General features: G+C 38.2%; 1 protein-coding gene across 1 annotated transcript in view; it reads left to right on the top strand.

Moving 5' to 3' along the window:
- The window catches only part of ACBD6 (acyl-CoA binding domain containing 6), a 209,313-nt gene that overhangs the window by 11,758 nt on the left and 170,050 nt on the right, over positions 1-27,505 (top strand).

Raw genomic sequence — 27,505 nt, 5'->3', positions numbered from 1 at the left:
GCCATTGTATAGTTTAAAGTGTAAGAGAGAAGGTAAAACATATCAATATATATAATCTTTAATAGTATAAAACGATAATAATGTAAATGTTAGGGAATCCAGCAGGAAAAGAGATTGCTTTGGACTTTGGAAGCATTAGATATTGTTCACTTAAATATACCCTGTTTTTCTCATATACTTATTGGAGAACATCTAGAAAAAATTTAATAAAGGTGAGGTCACTATTTAAGAATATTGTTAAATCATTAACAGGTATTTCAGTGAGATAGAGGTTGCACTGTACCACGTAAAACATGCAAATTGAATTTTTTTCAATAAAAACAATTAGGCCAAACATTTTAGCAGTTAATGAATTAAACAATTTTCAATGTTTTTGTAATAATTACATGGGTACATAGTTGTTACTGGTATGAAGGAATTTGTTCCATTAATCATGGAATCTTAAAAATCTCAGACTTGTTAGGAACTTTAAAAGATTATATATTATGACATGTTAAAAATGTATCTTAAGAGTAAAAAATGGAAGAGATAACCAACTTTGGATATCTTTAATGATATGACTGCCTTTTAGAAGTCATTGAAAAATTTCCTTCTTTTTTTTTTTTTTTTTTGAGACAGGGTCTCTCTCTATCAGCCAGGCTGGGGAACACAGTGGTAGGATCTTGGCTCAATATAACCTCCACCTCCCAGGTTCAAGTGATTCTTCCACTTCAGCCTCTGGGACTACAGGTGTGCACCACTACACCTGACTAATTTTTTTATTAAATTTTTTTTTTTTTTTTTTTTAAGTAGAGATAGGGTTTTGCCATGTTGGCCAGGCTGGTCTTGAACTCCTGACCTCATGTGATCCACCCGCCTCAGCCTCCCAAAGTGCTGGGATTATAGGCATGAGAAATTTCCTTATGTTTCTGATGTGCATGAGTCTTCATTTTCAGAAATTTTCTATTTTTTACAAGACCAAATATGCATACAAGTATATATCTCAAGGTTCTGAGGGCTTAAAATCTGAAAATCAGTGGTCAAAACAGGTGCCCCCTGAGCTGAACTCAGCCTAAACAACTGTTGCACAATGTTTAAAAATGAAACAAAACTTGAATATGAGTGCCTTTAGGCAGAGTATTTTTCAGGTCCAGTCACTGTGTTCTCATCCTTCCCTGTTGATTTATACAACACTATTGCTGATGCTTGGCCTATGAAGGCATTTGAGTTTATAAATTCTGATAAATGACAGAATTTATGATTTCTTACTTTCAGTACTTTAGTAAAATTTCGTTAACTATTACTCTTAAAATGTTTGCAGGCCAGGCGCAGTGGCTCACACCTGTAATCCCAATACTTTGGGAGGCTGAGGCGGGTGGATGATCTGAGGTCAGGAGTTCGAGACCAGCCTGACCAACATGGTGAAACCCTGTCTCTACTAAAAAATGCAAAAATTAGCCAGCCATGGTGGCGGGCGCCTGTAGTCCCAACTACTCGGGAGGCTGAGGCAGGAGAATCGCTTGAACCCGGGAGGCAGAAGTTGCAGTGAGCCGAGATGTGCCATTGCACTCCAGCCTGGGCAACAGAGCAAGACTCTGTCTCAAAAAAAAAGGCTTGCAGATTCCAAACAGGTGTTAAGGATGCTTTTTAAAAGTGTCTAAATCTAACCTATTGAGCATATACTTGAGTAAACCAAGCAGAACCAAAGGCACTTTCATATTCTTTAATTAATTATTTAATACATTAAATAATAAACTTTAAAAAATTAATATATTATTTAATACATTGAATAACATTAAGATATATATAACATTATTCTAAAAGTATTTTAACATTGGAATCCAGTTGTAAGGAGGAATTTTGTGTTTTATTTACATTTTAGTTTTTAGTTCAAACACTCTAAGCTGGTCCCCTTTGACTCATAGCTTTTTTTTTTGTCTTTTAAACTGTTGGGAGGCAGATCATAACCTCCATCTCAGAAGAGATTTGTCATTTAGTTCATTATCTTTTAGGTTAAAAATTTTCTTTTGATATTCTAAAAAAAAATAATAATAATAAGGACAACACTCATTCTGAATGTGCTGAGTTCTTTTTTTTTTTTTTTTTTTGAGATGGAGTCTCTATCACCCAGGCTGGAGGGCAGTGGCACAATCTCAGCTTACTGCAACCTCCACCTCCCAGGTTCAAACAATTCTTCTGCCTCAGCCTCCTGAATAGCTGGGATTACAGGTGTGAACCACTGCACCTGGCCTGAATGTGCTGCGTTCTTTACATGTATTGTCTTTTGATATCTTCACAAAAAGTCTTCACAGTTAGAAACTACCATAATCTACATTTTAAAAATGAGGAAATTCAGGCACAGAGAGATTTAGTAACTTACCTAAAATTAGCCAGCTAAGGCCAGGTGTGGTGGCTCACTCCTATAATTCCAACACTTAGGGAGACTGAGGCAGGAGAATCACTTGAGGCAAGGAGTTTGAGAGCAGCCTGGGCAACAAAGCAAGACCCCATCTCTATTTTTAAAAAAAACAAAAACAAAAAAATTAGCCAGGCACGGTGGTGTTGCATTATGGCTGTAACTTTCGTAGTTTAAGGTGGGACAGGAAAACTAGCACAAGTTTTTTTTTCTTTCACAATTTCTTGGATAGAAGATTTGTTCTTACTGTTGATCTTAGTAACCTCAGCATATGATGTTTTTCTTTCCTTAAGTTGAGAACTTTTACCTTTTCACCTAAAGGAAGCAATTTATGGCTTTTCTTTGGCATACTGAATTGCCAGTATCACTACTCTTGTACTTTGGGGCCATTATTAAGTAAAATAATGGTTACTTGAACACAAACATGGTACTGCAACAGTCGACAGTCGATCTGATAACCTTGAAGGGAACTAAGTGACTAATGGGCAGGTAGCATATACAGTGTGACTATACTGGCTAGACAAAAGGATGCTTTATGTTCTAGGTGGGATGGAGTGAGTTGGAGTGGAGGGCGTGAGATGGTGTGAAATTTCATCACACTGCCCAGAATGGTGCACAGTTTAAAACTTAGGAATGGTTTATTTCTGGAATTTTCCACTTAATATTTTGGATTGGCAGTGGGTAACTGAAACCATGGAAAGTGAAACTGTGGATAAAGGAGGGCTACTGTGTAAGTATACTATAATGATCAAAATGAGGAATTTTAACATTGATTTAGTATTGTCAAGTCTATAGTCCATATTCAAATTTATCGTTATAATGATAATGTTCTTAATAATGCCCTTCAAAGTTATTCTTCAAATGCTGATCCATCTTCTAATGCAGGGTCATGCGTTGTATTTAATTGTCATGTATCTTTAGTCTCCTCTAATGGAGCAGTTTCTCAGCCATTTTTTTTCCTTTCTTGCCCATGATACTTTTGCAGATTACAGGCCAGTTGTTTTGTAGAATGTCCCTTATTTTGGGTTTTCCTGATGTTTCCTTATAATTACATTTAGATTATACATTTTTAGGAAGAATAGCACGCAGTTGTGTCCTCCTCAATACATCATACCAGGAGGTACATGATATCTGTTTGTCCCAATATTGGGATGTTAACTTTGATCACTTGGGAAAGGTGATGTCTGCCAGACTTCTGTACTGTGAAGTTCCTATTTTTCCCTTTGTGATTAATGGGAAGTTAATTCCTTTTGTAATTAATTAATGAGTACTTTGTGGGGAAACAGTTTGAGACTATGTAAATATCCTTTTCCTAGTCAGATTTCACCCACTAGTTTTAATATTTGTGAATTATTTTTAACTCCATAATTTTGCCTTCATTTATTATTTAGCATTCTACTGTAAGGATGGACTTTCCCTTTCTGCCCATTTGTTCATTGTCGAGAACTTTCCTCCCATTTTTAAAATTTATTCATTGTCAAGAACTGTGAAAGATCTGAGATTTTACTCTACCTGGAAGCTGGTCAGTTAGCCTGTTACTGTTTCTTAGATGCTGGCAGAAAGCATAAGACTCTTGGGTCAGAGCCAAAGAACTTTATTATTCATGGCATCACAAACTGTATGAGCTTCATTTGGTTTGCATTGATTTTTTTGTGTTCCTCAAATCCCACAGGGATGACGCAGGTGGTCCTAGCTGGATTCTTACATATGCAGTGTATTGTGCTATAGGGAAGGAGCACTGAGCTATGGGGATTGACCACTTTTTTAGCAGGTGGAAGCAAACCTGATTGTTGTCAGGGGATGGAGATACATTACCTCATCCCTGAAGATGGCTTCCTGCATACACAGGAAGAAATGGCCCAGGTAAAGAATGGTCAGGGCCTGGCCTATTGAGCAAGAATGTGTTGGGACACTCAGGGCTCATGGTAGATTGCCTCACTCAACATTCATGTATTTATATCAATTTAGACTCATAGATTTTTATTCAGTGGGATATAATCCATTAAGATCATTATTTTTTTGTCTACTGGGAGTACCTTCAAGATGGCTCCTGTATTTATATTGGTATAGACTCATGGATTTCTCTTTTATTCAGTGAGGTGTAATTCATTAAAAGCATTTATTTGGCCACTTGGAGCTTTTTCAAGATGGCTTCTATGTCCTTTTTGATATGTCCCCATCATTGAGCATTTTCTTACTTCTTGGCACAAGACGTTTCAAGCAGTACCAGTTTCCTAGGGCTACTGTAATAAAGTGCCACAGATGAGTACTTTGTGGTTTAAAACAACAGAAAATTATTCTCTCACAGTTGTGGAGGCGTTGGAAAGAAGGTGTTAGCAGAGCCATGCTCCCTGTGAAGGTTGTAGAAGAATCATTCCTTGCCTCTTCCAGCTTATGGTGGCCGTGGGCATTGTTTGGCTCGTGGCAGCCTAGCTCCATTCTTAGCCTCTGTCTTCACATGGCCTTCTTCCCTATGTTTCTGTATCCAAATCTCCTTCTCCTTTTTCTAGTAGACACTAGTAATTGAATTTAGGGCCCACCTTAATCCAGTATGACCTTATTTTAACTTACATCTGCGAAGATCCTGTTTCCAATTAAGGTCTTATCAACAGGTCCTTGGGATTAAGATTGGGGCATACCTTTTTGGGGGACACAATTCAACTCACTACACAGACTTATCTGATGTTTGCCCTGCCCTATCCCTGGAATTGGCTGCTTCTCTTTAACTCTTTAGTAGAGAATAGTATTTAGAAACCAAGGTCTGGATGCTCGGGTATGTTCATTGCTACTGGAGTGTCATTGCTTCTAGGCCCTCTCATAAGACAGACCTAAAATTACATACCCTCAAATGTATGTATCTGTAGATACATACACACTGTTTTTGTTTTTTTTTTTTTGAGGCAGAGTCTTGCTCTGTTGCCCAGGCTGGACAGATCTGCAGTGGTGCGATCTCGGCTCACTGCAACCTCCGCCTCCCGGGTTCAAGCAGTTCTCTGCCTCAGCCTCCCAGGTAGCTGGGATTACAGGTGCCCACCACCAAGCCCAGCTAATTTTTGTATTTTTAGTAGAGACGGGGTTTCATCATGTTGGCCAGGCTGGTCTTGAACTCCTGACCTTGTGATCCACCTGCCTCAGCCTCCCAAAGTGCTGGGATTAAAGGCGTGAGCCACCGCACCCAGCCATACACACACACATTTGTATATACATGCATATGTATGTATATGTATACATACATAGATACACATGTTGAATACACATTCATTTGGATATGACACAGACATGTGTATACGTGTATTAATACTTATGTAACTCTCACACATATATGTCCTGTATCAGTATTTATATATTTATCTACTTATATACTAAAAACCATAAGTTTATATCATACCTGTAATTCCATCCCAATACTACAGGGTACATGCTAGCCTTCCCTCTTTCATATTTGTAACTCCTTTCTCCAACAGAACAACCCTGGCTCCCAGTATCCTCAATATAGTTACTCATTTGCTTAAGTCTAGAACATACAGAAAGTAGTTTCAGAATTTCTAACCTATACCACTGTGAAAAGAAAATTTACCAATAAAGTTCTCTATAGGAGTCTTTGGTTTTTGGCAAAATTTATGTATAGTGAAATGTACAAACATTAAGTGTGTAATCCAGTGAGTTTTGACAAATAATAAGGCAGTTTTGTAAAATCTTTGGTGAAACTGGAAAATAACCGCACCCCAGTCACCTTGTTTTTTTGACTACTACTTAATTGACTCAGTGATCACATGGAAGGGTAATATTTTCCTTAGTGTGAATGTCCTGAGCCATAAAGTAACCCTGTTCTGAAGTGGCTTCCTTGCTTGTAAATAAATAATGTTGACATGTAAAGCAGGACCACCAAACTGTAAGTCTTGGAGTAATTTTAATGTATTTTCCACTCTGGACAAAAAAATGTATTTTTTTTATCCCTGATAAGTATTAATGGTTCTGGAAGAGGACATTTTCCAAATTAAAGAATTAGGTATTTTTTTTCGTAATTCCCAGGTAGTATCTGATATTTTCCATAGCTCTTTGGAGAAGATTCTTGTTCCAGGATGCGTGGGTACTATTTCTTTTGAGTTCTGTTATACAAAAGCTTTTAAGTACTAATAGCAGAATGATTAAATTTGAGTGTATTTGGTATCTTAGTCATATACATTAGGCAAAAACAAAAAAGCCCATAATGACATTAATGATCTCTCTCCAGATCTCACTGATTAAAAGATTAATAGTATGTATTTTGTATATATAATTAAAATTTATCCTAATCTATAATAGATTACCATTTTATATTGAACCAAATATAAAATGAGGCATTTTGTTCTTTTTTCTACCATATATTAAGGTGTTATTGATAGCAGTCAGTCATTTATTTCACACATTAATTTTATACTTACTGTGTGCAAGTTGTAGTTCTAGGGACTGGGGATTTAGCACTGAACACAGCAGAACAACCCCTGCTCTTAGGAAGCTTAGAGTCGGACAGAGATAAATAATAAAGTAAATATTATAGTAACTATTAATACTGTATTAGTAAATGTTGTGGTGTCTTAAAAAGTGATTAGTACTATGGAGAGAAAGCAGGGAAGAAGGATAGGGCACACAGGAGGTAGGGATACCTTCTTAATTTAAAATAAGATGGTCAGGGGAGGCTCACTGGAAAGGTAACATTGAGCATAAATTGAAATTAAGTGAAAGAATGAGCCATACAGGGGAAAGAATATTCTGTATAGAGGAAACAGCCAGTGCAAGTCTCTAAAGCAGGATCATGCCTGATGTGCTCTAGAAACTGCAATGAGAACTGAATGTATATGAGAACGAGGGGTGGAGAAATAGAAAATGAGGCAGAGTTGGGTACATGGTAGAGCCTGCTGTAAGGATTGTGGCTTTTACTCTGAATGAGAAGCAAAATATACTGATTGTAAACTTGTAAAAAGACTTAGGTGTTCCTCCACATTGTCCACTAAATAATATTTTCATGAAAATAATAGAGGCGTATGGAAACAAAAATTCAGACAGTGTGGAAGAGTAGAAAATGAAACTTAAAACCAGTGCCTTGCCCCACACACTTACACACTCTTTCAGTCCCATTCCCTAGAAGTATCTTTTCACTTGTGACTGTTTCTGTAGTCCTGCAGAGCTACCTCCATAACACTGAGCTCTAAATTCTTCTTTTAAGAAACGGTTTCTTTGAAAATGAAATGTTTGTCTGATAGATAGAAGAAGGTTAACTTAGTTTCTGCAATTCCACTTCTCTTTGTTCTCTACCTCTGTTTCTACTCAAATCTGGTAAAACCTTTAGTGACCGCCAGAGGGAGCAAAGTTCATTATAAATAAGATGCAGTTTTATTCTCGGGAATTTCTAGTGTTTTCTGTGTGTTTCTGTTAATACCTTGGTTCTCTCTCTTGCTTTTTTTTTTTTTTTAAACTTCTTAGATCTTTAAAACTTTTATATTTACTGGGGATCTTATTATTAGCTTCATTTCTCTTCACCTCCCTGGCCTGATGATGTTTAGACTAGGATCCATTGTTATTTGTGCGTTGTCCGTGGAGATAAATAGCATAGATGAGAGAACTGACACCCTCCTTTCTGTAGTTCCAGCAGCCAAATAAGTGGTGGTCTAGCTGTCCAGTATCCATCTAGCCTTCTGCAAAATTTGCTGCTATTCATCTGTGGTTTTTGTAACATCATCTTAGTTATCTTTTACCTGTAACAATTATTGAAAGAGTAGATAAATTTTTACCTGTTGTTTATGCTTACCTGTGAAGGCAGTCATAACTTTTACAATTTATATTTTAAAAAATAACCAGACAGATTTGTTTATTTTTGACAAAAATTTACCTTTGACTTTTTTCTTGTTATTCATATCTAATTTTTGCTGACTATAAGGTGTTACATTGAGGTTCTCTAGCTGCCTTATGCTAGAGAATAATTCTTTTTTTTTTTTTTTTTTTTGTGACGGAGTCTCGCTCTGTCTCCCAGGCTGGAGTGCAGTGGCCGGATCTCAGCTCACTGCAAGCTCCGCCTCCCGGGTTCCCGCCATTCTCCTGCCTCAGCCTCCCGAGTAGCTGGGACTACAGGCGCCCGCCACCTCGCCCGGCTAGTTTTTTGTATTTTTTTAGTAGAGACGGGGTTTCACCGTGTTAGCCAGGATGGTCTCGATCTCCCGACCTCGTGATCCGCCCGTCTCGGCCTCCCAAAGTGCTGGGATTACAGGCTTGAGCCACCGCGCCCGGCCGAGAATAATTCTTTAAGTTATATTTTCTCATGTATTAAAACTCTTATCTCAGAAAGAAATTCACCTGACTGTTGAACTTGATAGTACTCCATCTAGCCCATAGGCTCTTCAAGGCAAGGACCGTGTCAGATTCACCTTTGTGTTACTATTCACCACCTACAAAGTTCAACACAGGGCCATGCCATAGAGGGTACCTAGATTATTCTAATTTCCTTCTAATTCTCTTTTCCAGGGTAAATAACATGAATCCCTTACATTTCTCTCTTAGAGTGTGTTTCCAACCTTCTTCTGGTTCTTCTTTTGTTTCTTCAAGTTCCAGGGCATAACTTATGCTCAGTATAAGGGGAATACTTTATTTAATTTAATTAGCATTTTTAGAGCGTATAGGTATGTAGGATACTATTAGCAATTCCTGAAAAAAGCTACCTGGGAATAAATAGAGTACTCAGCATTTGTGGTTAAAGACTAACAGTGTTACTGAAGAGATTAAAATATACACAGGGAAAGTGAATTTTGAATCAAGATTTGAGTATAGTAAAGGCCACTTTTAAGGTAATAGAAATATTATAAAGCACAAAATCTGCATGATTAAGTATTTTTTTGCCCCAAGATTCAGCCTGTGTTGATGATTTTCAAAACTGTCTCTCCCTATCATTCTTGCAGTTTTAACCACAGCCTATATTGATTCTAAACTTATGTTTTAGCCCTGATCTTTTTTGTGATCCTGATCAGGGCTTAGGGTTTTTAGACCAGGGTCACAAAAAAAATAAAAAACAAGTGCCTTCATGGGCTAGGCCATTAACATAAATGAATGAAGTGGGTTTTGATTTATATAGAGAGAATCACGAAGCTGTGGTTTGCAGTGAAGTGCATGCCCTATTTAAAGAGGGGAATTGGACCTTAGCTCAAGCCAGTTATTGCCATGAATGCTCAGTAGTACCAGATCTGATATAAAATCTCGATTTCTTTTTTTTTTTTTTTTTTTTTGAGACGGAATCTCACTCTGTTGCCCAGGCTGGAGTACAGTGTTGTGATCTTGGCTCACTGCAGACTCTGCCTCCCAGGTTCCAGCGATTCTCCAGCTTTAGCCTCCTGGGTAGCTGGGACTACAGGCACATGCCACCACGCCCAGCTAATTTTTGTATTTTTAGTAGAGACGAGGCCTCACCATGTTGGCCAGGCTGGTCTCGAACTCCTGACCTCAAGTTGTCTGCCCACCTCAGTCTCCCAAAGTGCTAGGATTACAGGCATGAGCCACCGCACCCAGCCTGAAATCTCATTTTTTAAGTGACATCTTCTGATTTTTTTTTTAAAGTTAAACATAATGTGAGCCTAATCAAGTACTTCTACAAGCTCCATTTGGCTTGAAGAACTCTGCCTTTTTGGCTTTGAGTTTCATGTGCTGGAATACTTATTGAGCATTTCTGTTTAGCGTTGCATTGGCACTTCCAACTCAACAGGTCTAAATAGAACTCATCAACTCTCTACCCGCTTTACCCTGGCCTTCAGATGCTTTCTTCTCCTTCATTGCTTGTTTAATGGTACGGCCATATACTGAGTTCATTCAAGTGAGAAACCTAGCAGTGATCCCTGAGTCTCTTCTTACTGCTTTTTCTTAGTGACCTATTTAATTAGTTACCAAGTGTCAATAATTTTATCTTTTAAGTAATCTACATCTATCACTTTCTATCTCTACTGCCTCTGTCTTAATATATCATCATCTCGGCCGGGCGCGGTGGCTCAAGCCTGTAATCCCAGCACTTTGGGAGGCCGAGACGGGCGGATCAGGAGGTCAGGAGATCGAGACCATCCTGGCTAACACGATGAAACCCCGTCTCTACTAAAAAATACAAAAAAACTAGCCGGGCGAGGTGGCGGGCGCCTGTAGTCCCAGCTACTCGGGAGGCTGAGGCAGGAGAATGGCGGGAACCCGGGAGGCGGAGCTTGCAGTGAGCTGAGATCCGGCCACAGCACTCCAGCCTGGGCGACAGAGCGAGACTCCGTCTCAATTTAAAAAAAAAAAAAAAAAAAAAAAAAAATATATCATCATCTCTTGCCTGGGCTGTTGCAATGCCTCCTGTATTCTCCTTGTTTTGAGTGTGGTACCTCTCAATTCTGTCCTCCACATTGCTTCTGAATTGACTTATCTGAGTGTATACCTGACCATGTTTTCCCCATTTAAAAGTGGTTCCCTTTTACTTACAGGCTAAATTAGCATGATATACAAAGTCCACCATAATCTGGTTTATATTCACACTTAAGTCCCACCTATTTATCTCTCTTCATCTTTTATTTTAGATTCCAGTACTATCAGACTGCTTGTATTTTCTGCTTGTGTTTTCTTTTTTTCTTTGATTTTGAGACAGGGTCTGGCTCTATCACCCAGGCTGGAATACGGTGGTGCGATCTCTGCTCACTGCACCCTCTACCTCCCGGGTTCAAGCCATCTTTCCACCTCAGCCTGCTGAATACCTGGGACTACAGGTGCGTGTCACCACACCCAGCTAGTTTTTTGTATTTTTAGTAGAGATGGGGTTTCGCCATGTTGCCTAGGCCAGCCTTGAACTTCTGTACTCAAGCAATCCACCCGCCTCAGCCTCAAAGTGCTGAGATTACAGGCGCACCTGCCAGACTGCTTGTATTTTCTTACAAATATGTGGGGTACCAGTGAAATTTTGTTACACGTATACAGTGTGTACTGATCAAGTCAGGGCATTTAGGGTATCTGTACATTTTTGTCAAGTGTAGTCCCACTACTCTGCTATCAAACATTGAATTTATTCCTTCTTTCTTACTGTATGTTTATACCCTTTAACCCACTTCTCTTCATTTTCCCCTCTTCCCCTGACTCGCCCCTCCCACTCTCTTTTAATTGTCTTTCCACTCTCTACCTCCATGTGATCAAATTTTTAGCTCATACATATAAATGAGAACGTGATTATTTGTCTTTTTGTGTCTAGCTTATTTCACTTAAGATAATGACCTCATGTTCCATCCATCCATGTTGCTGCAAATAACATTTCATTCTTTTTTATAGCTGTGTAATATTTCATTGTGTATATATACCACATTTTATTTATCCATTCATCTGTGATAGACATTTAGGTTGACTTGTTATCTTTGCTATTGTGAATAGTGCTGCAATAAGCATGCAAGTATTGATTTCTTTAGAGAAGAGGCTTTAAATGAGATTGATGAATATTTTGTTTGTTTTTAGAGACAAGGTCTTGCCGTGTTGCCCAGGCTGGGTGCAGTGGTGCAATCCTAGCTCACTGCAGCCTCAAACTCCTGGGCTCAAGTGATCTTGCCACCTTCGCCTCCCGAGTAGCTGGGACTTACAGGTGTGTGCCATCGCACCAGCTAATTTTCTTTTTCTTTTTCTTTGGTAGAGATGGGGTCTTGCTTATTGCCTGGGCGTGAGCCACTGTGCCCAGCTAAATGGATATTTGACATAGGCATTTCTCTAGCATAAACTTCTTTTTAAAAAAGGGATTTATAGACTGAGTGCGGTGGCTCATGCCTGTAATCTCAGCACTTTGGGAGGCCAAGGCGGGCAGATCATCTGAGGTCAGGAATTTGAAACCAGCCTGACCAACATGGTGAAACCCCGTCTCTACTAAAAATACAAAAATTAGCTGAGCATGGTGGCACTGTAATCCCAGCTACTTGGGAGGCTGAGGCAGGATAATTGCTTGAACCCGGGAGGCAGAGTTTGCAGTGAGCGGAGATCGTGCCATTGCACTCCAACCTGGGCGACAGAGCATGACTCCGTCTCAAACAAAAAAAAAAAAAAGAGATTTATAGAGCGGGAAAACTTTGCTTCAGGAACGAGGCAGAAAGTCCAAAATTCCTTGTCTAGATTATATTGTTCTAAGTATTATAAATCAAATTGTTGTTTAATTCAGTGGACTATAGAGGGCAGTGTTTCCCAGTTTAAAGTTACTGTGATTTTTCTGTGAAACTAAATACACTTGAATTATGCTTATTTTGTGTGTTTCCCTAATAGACACACAATAAAAACTATAAGGTTAGAAATTATTTTTTAGCTGTACTTAATAAATAAAAATACATTTTAATGAAAAATTATAATAATTTCAATAAAGATAATCTTACTATCTTTATGTCCCAAAATGATGTACTTTTGGGATAATAGATTAGAACTAAAAATGACTTTGTTTTCCTATTCAATCTATGTAAGTTAAGAAAAATAAGCATCATATGGTGATCTAAATTGATTGGAAAATTTAGAGAAAATTAGTATCCTGTGCAACTAAAATTTTCTTTTGCAAAAGAATTCTTTTTTTTTTTTTTTTAAGAGATGGAGTCTCACTATGTTGCCTAGGCTAGACCTCAACTCCTGGGCTCAAGTGATCCTCCTGCCTCATCCTTCCAAGTAGCTGAGACTACGGGTGCACACTGCCCTCCCCAGCTTGCGGAAGACTTTTTAAGACTTCTTATTGGTGCGTTAGAGCAGGATAAGCTTTTTGTAGATACAACAGTTACACATTTTAGTAGATTAATTGAATTATGATGTTAAAGCTATAGCTAAAAGAAATAATCTAGAAATAGTTTCTTTCCTGATTTTAATAAACCATTTCTGACTTATTTTAATAAAAATGTAACCTGTGTGTATTAGTTGGGAATTAAGAAGTAGGACTGCATTTTATCTGTTTTTTGAATTATAAGGAGATTATTTTTTCTACTGAAAAAACATTTGTTCTAATAGTAAACTCTATTATGACATGTTTTATTACTAGGAACAGATTGATTATATTTTGGGCCAAATTTATTAACCTCCATATAGAGGTAATTTTTTTTTTTTTTTTTTTTTTTTGAGACGGAGTCTCGCTCTGTCACCCAGGCTGGAGTGCAGTGGCCGGATCTCAGCTCACTGCAAGCTCCGCCTCCCGGGTTCACGCCATTCTCCTGCCTCAGCCTCCCGAGTAGCTGGGACTACAGGCGCCGCCACCTCGCCCGGCTAAGTTTTTGTATTTTTAGTAGAGACGGGGTTTCACTGTGTTAGCCAGGATGGTCTCGATCTCCTGACCTCGTGATCCGCCCGTCTCGGCCTCCCAAAGTGCTGGGATTACAGGCTTGAGCCACCGCGCCCGGCCTAGAGGTAATTTTCAATACAGAAAAGCATGGTGTGTTAGTAAAAACATTTAATGGTCTATCCTACTGACTTTATAGAGAGTTATGCAATATTTAGGAACTGTAGGATTCTTAATGCTTATGTGTATGCTCTTATATATGTGTATGTGTTTGTCAGTGGTCCCTGTTTGTGGTTTAAAAATGTATAGCAGTCCTCCCTGATCTATAGTTTTGCTTTCTGAGGGGTTGCAGTCACCTGAGGTCAACGTTGTTCCAAAAATATTAAGTGGAAAATTCCAGAAGTAAACAATTCATAAGTTTTAAATTGCATGCTCTATTGTGATAAAATCTTTCCTGTCCCACTCCATACATCCCTTCATCAAGATGTATCATTACCTGTTTCTATATAGGAAAAAACATAGTGTATATAGGGCTCTGTAGTGTCTACAGTTTCAGGCATCTACTAGGAGTCTTAGAATACATACCCCGTGGATAAGGGGGGATAATGTTATACAAAACATTATATTGTGTAATGTTTTGCTTAGCTTCAGAGGGGAACTGGTGAATAGATATATAATCTGATATATTCATTGGATATTTTCACATTTCTTCCATCCATGTACTTGAGTTTTTTAGTTTTCTTGTTTTCGTTTGTTTGTTTGAGACAGAGTCTCACTCTGTTGCCCAGGCTGAGTGCAATGGCATGATCTCAGCTCACTGCAACCTCTGTCTCCCGGGTTCAAGCAATTCTCCTGCCTCAACCTCCCAAGTAGCTGGGATTACAGGAGTACGCCACCACACCTGGCTAATTTTTGTATTTTTCCTAGAGACGGGGTTTCACCATGTTGGCCAGACTGGTCTCAAACTCCCAACCTCAGGTGACCCACCCGCCTTGGCCTTCCAAAGTGCTGGCATTACAGGCGCCAGCCACTGTGCCTGGCTGAGTTTTCTTGTTTTATTTGCCAATTGTACTTTTAAATTTTCTTTTGTGATATTTGTCAGTTGAGGAAAAGAAGCACTGTATTAGCCTGTATCTGTGCATAGGCAAAAACCTTTGAGTGACAACTTCATTCTTTAAAAAAAAAAAAAAAATTTAACCCATTTATGCCTAGTGTTCCATTTATTGGAATGCAAAGCTTGTGGGAGTTATTTACATCTTACTGCTCAAGGTCATTGCCAAGGTCTGATTTTTGAAAAAAAATTTCTTCAACCTCCGGCGTAAATGAGTTAATGATATAACTTAATCAGAACTTGTGAATGCTTTTTGGCCTCACATTCCATCTTTAAATAACACGATAGTTTCGCATCAGATATCTCAAATGATTTTACCTGGGGATAAACTTCTAGTCTTTTCATTGATATTGGTGGGATTGGGTTGTATTGGAACCAGATTCAGATTTTGGTATGTGATAGTTGTTTGTTTTGCTATTTTCCCTAGCCATAATGTATACCTGAGTGCTTAGACATGATAAATGTTATCTTCTAGTTGTCCTGTTTTTCCTTGGGTTGAATTTTAATATGTTTGATAACAAACTTAGTGAAACTCTTAATAATCTGTGACGTTGATTTAAGTAAAAGGAAAAATGAAAAGTGCCCCACTAACTCCTTCTAGGTGTTATAGCATTTTCCATTATGTGGTAAACGTTAGGTCATTTTACTTTTTTTTTTACACAAATGTTCATAGCAGCTTTATTTATAATAACCCCAAACTGGAAACCAAATTTCCATCAACAGGAGAATGGCTAAACAAATTATGATATATCTATACAATGGAATACTAAATAGGACCAGACTATTGGTATACATAACATGGTGGCTCATGCCTGTAATCCCAGCACTTTGGGAGGCCAGGATTGGGGGATTGCTTGAGCCTAAGAGTTCAAGACCAGCCTGGGCAATATAGCAAGACCTCATGTCTACAAAAAATAAAAAAATTTAGCTGAGTGTGGTGGTTTACACCTGTGGTCCCAGTTACTCAGGAGGTTGAGATGGGAGGATTGCTTGAGCCCAGGAGGTTGAGGCTATAGTGAACTGTGATCATGCCATGGCACTCCAGCCTGGGCCACAGAGTGGGACCCCATGTCAAAAATAAATAAATAAATAAAATTCTAGAAAATGCAAACCACAGTGACAGAAACCAGATCAGTGGTTGCCCAGGGATACGAAGTAGGAATAAACAATAGGGATTACAAAAGGGGCACAGGGAAACTTGCCGAGATGGTGGATATATATGTTCATCATCTTGACTGTGGCGGTGGTTTCACCAATATATGTCAAAACTCATCAGACTGTACAATTTAGATATGCATAGTTATTATATGTCAATTATTTCTCATTTAGGCTGTTAAAATAGTGCCACCTTTCACTCTCAAAACTATCTCAGTTTGAAAGCTGGTAATAATTCTATTTCTTGATCTGGATGCTGGCTTAATGGGTTTTTTTTTTTTTTTTTTTTTTTTTTTTTTTTGAGACGGAGTCTCGCTCTGTCGCCCAGGCTGGAGTGCAGTGGCGCGATCTCGGCTCACTGCAAGCTCCGCCTCCCGGGTTCACGCCATTCTCCTGCCTCAGCCTCTTGAGTAGCTAGGACTACAGGCGCGCCCAGCTAATTTTTTGTATTTTTAGTAGAGACGGGGTTTCACCGTGGTCTCGATCTCCTGACCTTGTGATCCGCCCGCCTCGGCCTCCCAAAGTGCTGGGATTACAGGCGTGAGCCACCGCGCCCGGCCTGGCTTAATGGATTTTTAAATCTGGGTGTTAATTTCATATTTATTCAGTTTGTGAAAATCCATTTAAAATATGTATATTTTTCTATATACATGTTAACTTTAACCCCTTTCCTCTCCACAAAAGCCTGAAAGAATTCCTGAAAGGGACATATAGAAAATGTCCCAATTGGACAGTAAATTACAGGGAGACAACACTGGATCATTTTAAATATAGATCCTGAAAGTCTGTTGATTTGGATTTGAAATCCAGTGAAGAAAGATAATTTTTTATTCTCCATTTATTTTAAAAATACACTGGTACAGAAGTAGGTGAAATTATATAACAGACTTAATGAATGTATTATTTCTATTCTAATATACTCGGTAGCTAAAAAGTTTTTAGGTAAAAAGCCAGAAAGATTCTATTAGTCTCAAGCAGTCCTTTTAACAATCTGGTAAAGAAAATAATTCCCCTCTTACAGATGAGGAAGCTAAGGATCAGAGAGGTTAAGTAACCCAGCCCATAGCCAGAATGTCCAAAGACGAAATTTCAGGTCTAGGCTTGCTTAACTTAGATGCCTGAATTATTTTCTCCACATGACATTACACAACACATTTTAGAAGATTTTTTTTTAGCTTTATAGGTATATTTTATGTTTTATGTTATATTTCTTTGAATATCAGCTATTTGGCCATATTTTATTGGAGACTGGTGCTCTTTTCTAGGACTGCATACCCTTTTAAAAGCAAGTATGAATTTCAACTATATTTAAGCTATTCTAATATACCTCTCATTGTATAACTTTTTAAGGAGCATATACTCCACATGTGTTTCAGGATGGCTTAATAGCTTTCTGTGCTACCTTGACAAAATAGTGCTGTCTTTTCTTGTATTTCTCCCTGAATATAAGTGAATATTAGCAGAATTATGAATAAATTGGAAATTGTAAATGAATAGAAAAGTGGTCTTTAATTCGATAAGAATTGGCAGTCTTTGGAAATATTTTGAAATACTACTTTTAGATGTACAGGGAGGCAAAATCTCAACATGGAATGAATATTATAATTTTATAATTTAACCCTATTATATATAAAATTGGCTATGGGCTTGTGTATGTATATACATACATATGTTATATATATATATATGGGTATTAATATGGACATTACTTTTTAATACAAGTAAAAGGGTATAAGAAATATTTTAATCAAGTGAATCCAGAACTTATTTTGGTGGTGGTGATAGTTTAATTTGTATGTTTATGTGTGTGTGTATATGTGCATATGTGTGGGTTTAATCTCTTTGTGCTACTGTTATTATGTACCATTCAGTATCAGTAACTATAGCAAAGGGAGTTTGATGGTATTAGTAAGAAATTAGACACATTAAAAACCTGAAAAACAGCAAAATTGTATATACATATATTACTGACTTGTATTCCAAACAATCCTATCTGTATTGCCTCAATTTTAAAAAATGCACGGACAATTTATCTCTTTTTACAGTTTTTAAAATTCTTGACATTTTGGGGTATTAAAATTTTGTATTACAAAGTTAGTTAGAGACATTTTAAAGTTGATTTCTCTCCCCACTGCCCTCCCCTCCACTCCTGCCAAATTTGACTCATGCGTAAAAGTTTTACATTTTGAGAGACTAAATGTTTAAAATATCTAATATTTATACAATAGCTGATTAAATCATTTTTACCACTGTCTTAATCGTTGTGCTTTTTCTAAATACAAATTTTTATAGTCCATGGAGCATTTCACTTGTATATGTTTTATTCTATGGAATTATTCTATGCTTTTGTTCAGTAGTATTCTACTAGATTCCTATACTTCCAAGTACTGTATAGTCTGTGTTTTCATATCTATTTGTGTTGTAAAACTAGGGGGTGACTATGTTAATTTGTCCCTTGAGATTCAGTTCAGCTGAGATTTATTGAGCCCTCTTCAGGCCGTATTACTTAGCATAAACTAATGCTGTATTCTTGCTGAAGTCTTGTAATAATAATGATGATTAATTATATGTCATCTTCTTAAATTTTTAAAGAATTAAAGTGCTTTAGAATGTGTTTTTCCTAGTAAACTCAAGATACCAAATTACTCAGCTTTTAGCTTCTTCTTTCTTTAGCATTCCTACTGATTAGTGTAACATGAAATCATCCAGTTCAATTACTGTATTATTGGACTATGACTTTGAAAACTGAATTAGATTTTATGAATTTTTTTATACTTATTGATGATATACACACCCACCCCCCACACACACACAACCACCCAGCCTGCCTTTGTGTTTGTAGTGTCTTCCATGGAAATTTAAATTGGGGAAGTTTCTCTAGACCAACAGCTACCCTCTGGCTTTATCATCCAGAGTTTCCAGGAATGTTTGATGAAGTACTTTAACTATATCTACCCTGAATCACAATGCTGTTGTCCTCTGATACTCTGAGCCATTCTTGTTTACCAGTAAAGTGTGCGCCATTCATTCGTAGTATAATTTTTTTGCCACACGTCACCCAAACATTACAAATCAACCTTGAATAGTGAAGTAATGGAAGGTTAACATATTTGGTACCCAAATGGGCCCAGCAGAGGATACCTTAACTTAAAGGAGGGGTTTGACACTGTAGTGGGACTGAACAAGATAGAGCAAAGATATTTTGGAGCTCCTCAGGTCTGGCCTTGCCCTATACGTACCTACGTTCCTAAAATTTCAGCACATTAGAAATAATATTAAATGCATAACTTTAGTCGTTAGAGATAGAAACATTTTTCTTTGTTTATAAATATCTGTGCATGCAAGTGTGGAAGATAGATTTTTGAGGAAACTCACTGTTATAAACCTCCGCTGAGGCAGAATACCATGTATCTTGAATAATTTGCTATACCAACCATACTTGGTTTTTGTTTGATCATTTTTATGCTTCAATCTGGAGTTTTAAACTTTATTACCTTATACCTATTAAGAAAGAGTAAAGTGCCAGTTTTCTTGATATGGTGTGGCTGTGTCCCCACCCAAATCTCACCTTGAATTGTATCTCCCAGAATTCCCATGTGTTGTGGGAGGAACCCAGGGGGAGGTAATTGAATCATGGGGGCTGGTCTTTACCATGCTATTCTCGTGATACTGAATAAGTCTCATAGGATCTGATGGGCTTATCAGGGGTATCTGCTTTTGCTTCTTCATTTTTCTCTTGCCGCCACTATGTAAGAAGTGCCTTTCACCCCCCGCCATGATTTTGAGGCCTCCCCAGCCATCTGGAACTGTAAGTCCAATTAAACCTCTTTTTCTTCCCAGTCTCGGGTATGGTTTTATCAGCAGCATGAAAACAGACTAATTCATATCTCCTTCCAAGTTGACAGATAAACTTTTTTTTTTTTTCCTCTTAGTAATCTCACTCTGTGTTGCCCAGACTGGAGTACAGTGGCACAATGATGTCTCACTGCAGCCTTGACCTCTCCAGGCTTGGATCCTCTCACCTCAGCCTCTCGAGTAGCTGGTACTACAGCCACATGCCACCATGCCTGGCTAATTTTTGCATTTTTTTGTAGAGATGTGGTTTTGCCCATGTTGTCCAGGTTGGTCTTGAACTCCTGGGCTCAAGAGATCTGCCCACCTCAGCCTCCCAAAGTGCTGTGTTTACAAGAGTGAGCCACTGCACCTGGCCAACAGATAAACTTTTAATTATTTGCATCACTTAGGAACAAGGAAATATCAATTGCAAAATGAACAGGAGAACAAATTCTTTTTTTTTTTTTTTTTTTTGAGACGGAGTCTCGCTCTGTCACCCAGGCTGGAGTGCAGTGGCCGGATCTCAGCTCACTGCAAGCTCCGCCTCCCGGGTTCACGCCATTCTCCTGCCTCAGCCTCCCGAGTAGCTGGGACTATAGGCGCCCGCCACCTCGCCCGGCTAGTTTTTTGTATTTTTTAGTAGAGACGGGGTTTCACCGTGTTAACCAGGATGGTCTCGATCTCCCGACCTCGTGATCCGCCCGTCTCGGCCTCCCAAAGTGCTGGGATTACAGGCTTGAGCCACCGCGCCCGGCCGAGAACAAATTCTTAAGTTGCAAATTTCTATTTACATTATATTCACAGGTTAATAACAAAAAGTTCTGGCTGGGCGCGGTGGCTCAAGCCTGTAATCCCAGCACTTTGGGAGGCCGAGACGGGCGGATCACTAGGTCAGGAGATCGAGACCATCCTGGCTAACACGGTGAAACCCCATCTCTACTAAAAAATACAAAAAACTAGCCGGGTGAGGTGGCGGGCGCCTGTAGTCCCAGCTACTCAGGAGGCTGAGACAGGAGAATGGCGTAAACCCGGGAGGCGGAGCTTGCAGTGAGCTGAGTTCCGGCCACTGCACTCCAGTCTGGGCTACAGAGCGAGACTCGTCTCAAAAAAAAAACAAAAACAAAAACAAAAAGTTCTGAAACTTTAGAAAACAGAATATTTTTCTTTAAGAGATGGATTTATTTCATCCAAGAAATTGAGCAGTTAATTATTTTTACCCATCTTCACACAGTGGCATTTGGTCTTAAATACCATTTTAATTATGTGCTTTAAAAAATGAATTCAGTTTAACTTTATTTAAAAAAATACTTTTTGTGAGCACAAGCAAAGTGACCCTTAATGCCTGGATATGATGAAATGTGGATGTAGCGCTTGTTGGTATGCAAATAGTTAAAACTGTGTTGTTGTCTTTTCCAGGGGTTTAGCAAACATTTTTCTGTATTCTAGAGTTCCTTGTCAACTGTGTGATCGTAGAATCATGGGAGGCTTAAGATCTTCTAGGCACTGTTTGAAATATTGTAATATATACCGTAGTTTAAGTATGTGCTCTTTTGCAGATAGCCCTCATTTCATGCAGAGTTCTGTATTTAAATAACTCAGATCATTGCTATTCTAAGTAGTGCTTTTGCAGTCAAACATCTGAAAGGCGATTGACTTTTTTTCCCATAGCACCATAATTTATAAGAAAACATAAAATGAAAAGACTAGACCAAGATGATTCTGGTACATGGTTGTAATCTTAGTATCAGTTTAGAAAGTAAAGACTAAGTCTGTTCAGAATAGACTGTTTAAACAACTGATCAGCTGGAATTTCATATAACTTCTTTTCATGGTTCTTGTGGGGTTTTTTTGTTTTGTTTTTTGTTTTTGCTGTTTTTTATCTTTACATTTAAGTGTTGGGTGTCTTTGATTTTATGTCTTTTGAGAAATTTATGATCTTGTGCTTTATTTATGACACTAGTCTCAGCTTAGGCAATTGATTGAAATACAATATAGGGAAATTTAGTATGCATTTTTTAACAGCTTAAATTGGAAAAATGAACCAACAATGTTAATGTGGAATTGTTTTGTAGCAAGATAAGAAGGGAACAATAGGTTAATTTCTTTCTATTTCTATTAATCTTTTATTGTTAAAATCGTATTCATTATATTTGACATAATTTGCTTTTGGAGATTAGTATTGTATTATGCTTTAAAGTTGTGAAGGAAGATTGTAATTCATTGAAATTATATATGTAGAAAACAATTTGTAAACTGTAGAGTGCAATGCAAATATAAATTTTATATCAAATATGATACTTGACTGAGGCAAGTATTTTATTAATATGCTACCAAAAAATAAATGGGATGTAATGTTAGTGTTGCTGAGGATATTAGTGAATGATAACCTGCACATGGTAGGCTATGGTGAATAAATAACCAGGTTGAAATTACAGAGGAATTATTCAGAGGGAAACATTAATACATTTCCATTATGTGGCTGTACCATGGCAAACCTTGATTCTTATGGGATCGATTTAGTTGTCTAACTCATATTCCTTTAATTTAGAGTTGGAAAATTGTTTTCTTCATCTATATTGAATCTGTCAATTGCATGAATTAGATTTTTTTTTTTTTTTTTTTTTTTTTTTTGAGACGGAGTCTCGCTGTGTCTCCCAGGCTGGAGTGCAGTGGCGTGATCTCGGCTCACTGCAAGCTCTGCCTCCCGGGTTCACGCCATTCTCCCACCTCAGCCTCCCAAGTAGCTGAGACTACAGGCGCCCGCCACCACGCCGGGCTAGTTTTTTGTATTTTTAGTAGAGACGGGGTTTCACCATGTTAGCCAGGAGAGTCTCGATCTCCTGACCTCGTGATCCACCCGCCTCGGCCTCCCAAAGTGCTGGGATTACAGGCTTGAGCCACCGCGCCCGGCCCTGAATTAGATTTTTATTAACCAAGTTGAAAATGAATTCACTTTTTGAAAATGTTTTTGAAGGCCTGGATTTAAAACTCTGTAGAATTATTATATTGTTTTCAGGCTTACTATAGAGTATCCTCCCTCTAGAGGCAGTGGAATTTTATTTTCTTTACAAAGTATGTGAAGTACGACTTCTAGTTATTTGACACAATTTCTAGTTCAAGACCAAAAATATTGCTAACTTTACAGCTTTACTTCCAAAACTACCAATGTTTGTTGGACTTTGAATTCTTGGAGTATGGCAAAGATGAAAAGGGGGAGAGTTAGGTAATGGGTTGACTTTTGCTTACAATGCAGAATCAAATCTGAAAAAACAATCAGGGTAATTCTTGACAGGTAAAAGGAGCCTGAGAGGAAAAAGAGAAGATGCTATTACAAATTTGGTTCCAAATTTCTCAATATGTATCCTTTTGTGGAAAAGAACTGTATATTGTTAAACATGGTTATCTTATGGTCAAAACCCTGTAGTAATAAAATAAATTTGAGCACTGGCAGTGCAGCTTGGTTGGTGTGTAGATAGAGGTGATGGCAGGCAGGTGTTGTTCTGTGTGATACTGAAGCATTCTGGCCACAAGTTGAGCACATATGGAAAGCTGGGTAGAATTGCAAAGTTTTCTTAAATGTCAAAAGTTTCCCTAACCCTACAAAATAGAAACTAGGATAAGGCAGTTGTCATGTTTTTGCCTTGTCTTCTTCTGTGGTATCTATGGAAAGAATAACCATCAAAGATTTTTATGGTGTTAAGCTAACTGATAGCCTTAAATATCTGATTTAGGGGTAACTTAAAGTAATTTTTGGAAATAGGGCAGAACTGAGATTAACAGTACCTTGTAGTTTATAGACTCATAATGGAAGGGTGAGAAATTTGTAAAAATAGTCTGTCTCCAGGGGAAATAACAAATGCCAATAAACAGAGAAAGATGTTCAACCTCACTAATAATCAAGAAATGTAAGATAAAATAGTATATACTACTTCTTATCTGACAGATTGAATTAGAAGGCTTGTTGGCAGAGCATGAGAAAATAAGCCCAGTCACGCATCTTTAGTGGAGTGTAAATTGGCAGCAGTCTTCTAGGATATAGTTTCTTTGCCTCCTTAAACCAGCGGCCTTCTTAGCCTCCTTTAGTATGAGGACCCGCGTCAGCAGGACCTCCTATCCAGCCAAACTCATGGAGGCTTTGACTCCTACTGCTTCTGGGCTCAGGAGATGGGGACAAATGTGCTAGAAGCTCTATCCTCAGTAATTGCTTGGAGGAATTAGGTAGCAAGCCCAGAAGTTCAAGAGGCAAACTTTGCCCAAGGATAGGCAGGAGATAGGAAAAGACTGGCAGATGATTCCTTTTTTCTTTCTTCCTTTTCTGCTGATTCTGAGCTACATTAATCCATAGCCTGACTGGAAAACATCCTATGTGACCTAGGTCAGTCAAGCCAGTTTCATCTTTTGTTTGCTTTTCCTCCTCTCCTTCCACACCCCTGTTTTCCTCTCATCCTTCATATTCTGGGATTTTACTTTCCAAGAATTCCTTAGCTTGGGAGCTTTGCCTCAGGTTTTGTTCTTTAGGGCTAAGTAGCTAACAATCCCATTTTCGAGACTCTGAAAATATCTGCAGGTTTTGGAAGATATATGTACATGTTTACATTGTAGCATGGTTTGCTTTACTGAAAAATTAGAAACAATCTAAATGGATCTCAATAGGGGAATGGTTAAATAATATACAGTGAAATACTGTCCAGCAATAAAAATAATGATATGGAAAGTTGTTCATGGTGTATTAAGTGAGATAAAGTGCGGGCCAGTATGTTTAGATTGATCTCATTTTGGGAAATTAAGCCCTTTATTTTATTTTTTTAGAGATAGGGTCTTGCTCTCACCCAGCTGTGGTGCAGTAGCGTGATCATAGCTCACTGCAGCCTCAAACTCCTGGGCTCAAGTGGTCCTCCTGCTTCAGCCTGCTGAGTAGCTAGGGACTACCAGCATATATCATCACAATGTTCAGCTAATTTATTTATTTATTCATTTATTTATTTATCTTTTCAGAGATGGAGTCTAACTATATTGCCCAGTTTGGTCTTGAATTCCTGGGCTCAAGTGATCCTCCCACCTCAACCTCCCAAAGTCCTGGGATTACAGGCATGAGCTACCATGCCTAGACTACTTTTCACTTTATATACTTCTATAAGATTAAATTTTTTTGCATGTTGAATATCGATAAAACAATGGAAAAAGAATTTGCTACATGCTTGGTGTGGTAGCATGTGTCTGTAGTCCCAGCTACTTGGAAGGCTGAGATGGGAGGATCACTTGAATACAGGAATTTTAGTGCAGCCTCGGAAACACAGTGATACCTTGGCTCTAAAAAAATAAAAGTTACAAAAAAGAATTTGCTACTTAAAGATATAGGCACTGAAATAATTATTAAAAATGAAGAACAAATATATTTAAGAGATAGAAAACTATACTAGAGTCCTTAGACTCTAGTGTTAATCTTTGGGGATCATATAGGAACTAAAATTTATTGTATATGTTTTTATAGGTACATATATACATATTTATATAGATATATATGGGTTTACTTTAAACTGGGGCATTATTCTAAGTGCTTTATATGTATTATCTTATTTACTGGTCACAATAACTCTTTGAGGTAGGTGCTGTTATTCCTGTTTCACAGACAAGGAACCAAAGCCTAGAAAACTTTTTAAGAAAGAAAAAAACTGGCTGGGCGCGGTGGCTCACAGACAAGGAACCAAAGCCTAGAAAACTTTAAGAAAGAGAAAAACTGGCCGGGCGCAGTGGCTGAAGCCTGTAATCCCAGCACTTTGGGAGGCCGAGACAGGCGGATCACGAGGTCAGGAGATCAAGACCATCCTGGCTAACACGGTGAAACCCCATCTCTACTAAAAAATACAAAGTAGCTGGACTACAGGCGAGGTGGCGGGCGCCCGTAGTCCCAGCTACTCGGGAAGCTGAGGCAGGAGAATGGCGTAAACCCGGGAGGCCGAGCTTGCAGTGAGCTGAGATCCGGCCACTGCACTCCAGCCTGGGTGACAGAGCGAGACTCCGTCTCAAAAAAAAAAGAAAAAAAGAAAGAAAACAACAAAACCATGCCTGATGCTGTATATACTTAAAGTGACAGCACATAAAGTTTTTGACATTCATGAGCTATATAATGGACAGTTTGTGCATAGGCAAACTATCAAAGGTAAATTTTAATGAAGTTTATCATAATTGTTTTAATAATAAAACAAATTATTTAAAAAATATAAATACACCCAATAAGTCATTAATTTCATTCTGCAGCAAGTCAAAGAAACAAGCAAGTGTTGGAATGTGTCAAGGTCTTATTGCATGAACATTATAATCAAACTGCCAGACCACCTATCAAATAGTAAATATTAGTTTGGTGTAAAAGTAATAGGCAAAACCGTAATTACTTTTGTACTAACCTAGTAACTATTTTAATAGAAATGTGGCCATAAATAGTCCCAGAAAATTCTTGTGACTATGTTATGTTTACATTTCAATTTTATGTTGTTGGTTTGTTGCTTTAACACTGAATATGATTAGAATAAAAATATGCTAATACTTTAATTTTATATTTTGAGTCAAAGCTTACTAAACTAAACCTTTACTCCCAAAATAGTATCTGAAGTAAATACATGCAGTTTACCCACTTTATTTATGTTTTCTTTTTTTTTTTTTTTTTTTTTTTTTTTGAGACTGAGTCTGGCTCTGTCGCCCAGGCTGGAGTGCAGTGGCCGGATCTCAGCTCACTGCAAGCTCCGCCTCCCGGGTTTACGCCATTCTCCTGCCTCAGCCTCCGGAGTAGCTGGGACCACAGGCGCCCGCCACCTCGCCCGGCTAGTTTTTTGTATTTTTTAGTAGAGACGGGGTTTCACCGTGTTAGCCAGGATGGTCTCGATCTCCTGACCTTGTGATCCGCCTGTCTCAGCCTCCCAAAGTGCTGGGATTACAGGCTTGAGCCACCGTGCCCGGCTGTATGTTTTCTTTTAAAAAATTTTTATTTTAGGTTTAGGGGTACATGTGAAGGTTTGTTACATTGATAAACACATACCACAGGGATTTGTCGTACATATTATTACATCACCTGGGTATTAAGCTCAATACCCAATAATTATCTTTTCTGCTCCTCTCCCTCCTCCCGCCCTCACCCCTCAAGTAGACTCCAGTGTCTGTTGCTTCCTTCTTTGTGTTCCTAAGTTCTTATGTAGCTCCTACTTATAAGTGAGAACATATGGTATTTGGTTTTCTGTTCTGTGTGTGTTTGCTAAGGATGACAGCCTCCAGCTCTATCCATGTTCCCGTAAAAGGCATCTCATTGTTTTTAACAGCTCCATAATATTCCATGATGTATGTGTACTGCATTTTCCTTATCCAGTCTGTCATTGATGAGCATTTAGGTTAATTCCATGTCTTTGCTATTGTGAACAGTGCTGCAGTGAACATTTGTGTGCATGTGTCTTTGGGTAAATGCTTTATATCCCTCTGGGTATATACCCAGTAATGGGATTGCTGGGTTGAATGGTAGTTCTGATTTTAGCTCTTTGAGGAATTGCCATCCTGCTTTCCTCAATGGTTGAACTAATTTACACTTCCACCAACAGTATATAAGGGTTTCCTTTTCTCTGAAACCTTGCCAGCATCTGATATTTTTTTGAGTTTTTCATAATGGTCATGTTGACTGGTGTCAGATGGTATCTCATTGTGGATTTGATTTGCATTTCTCTAATGATCAGTGATGTTGAGCTTTTCTTCCATACTTCTTGGCCACATG

Source organism: Macaca mulatta, chromosome 1, assembly GCF_049350105.2.
Source record: "Macaca mulatta isolate MMU2019108-1 chromosome 1, T2T-MMU8v2.0, whole genome shotgun sequence".
Classification (NCBI taxonomy): Eukaryota; Metazoa; Chordata; class Mammalia; order Primates; family Cercopithecidae; genus Macaca; species Macaca mulatta.
The sequence above is the reverse complement of the archived record's forward strand: the minus strand, read 5'-3'. Positions and strand labels throughout refer to the sequence as shown.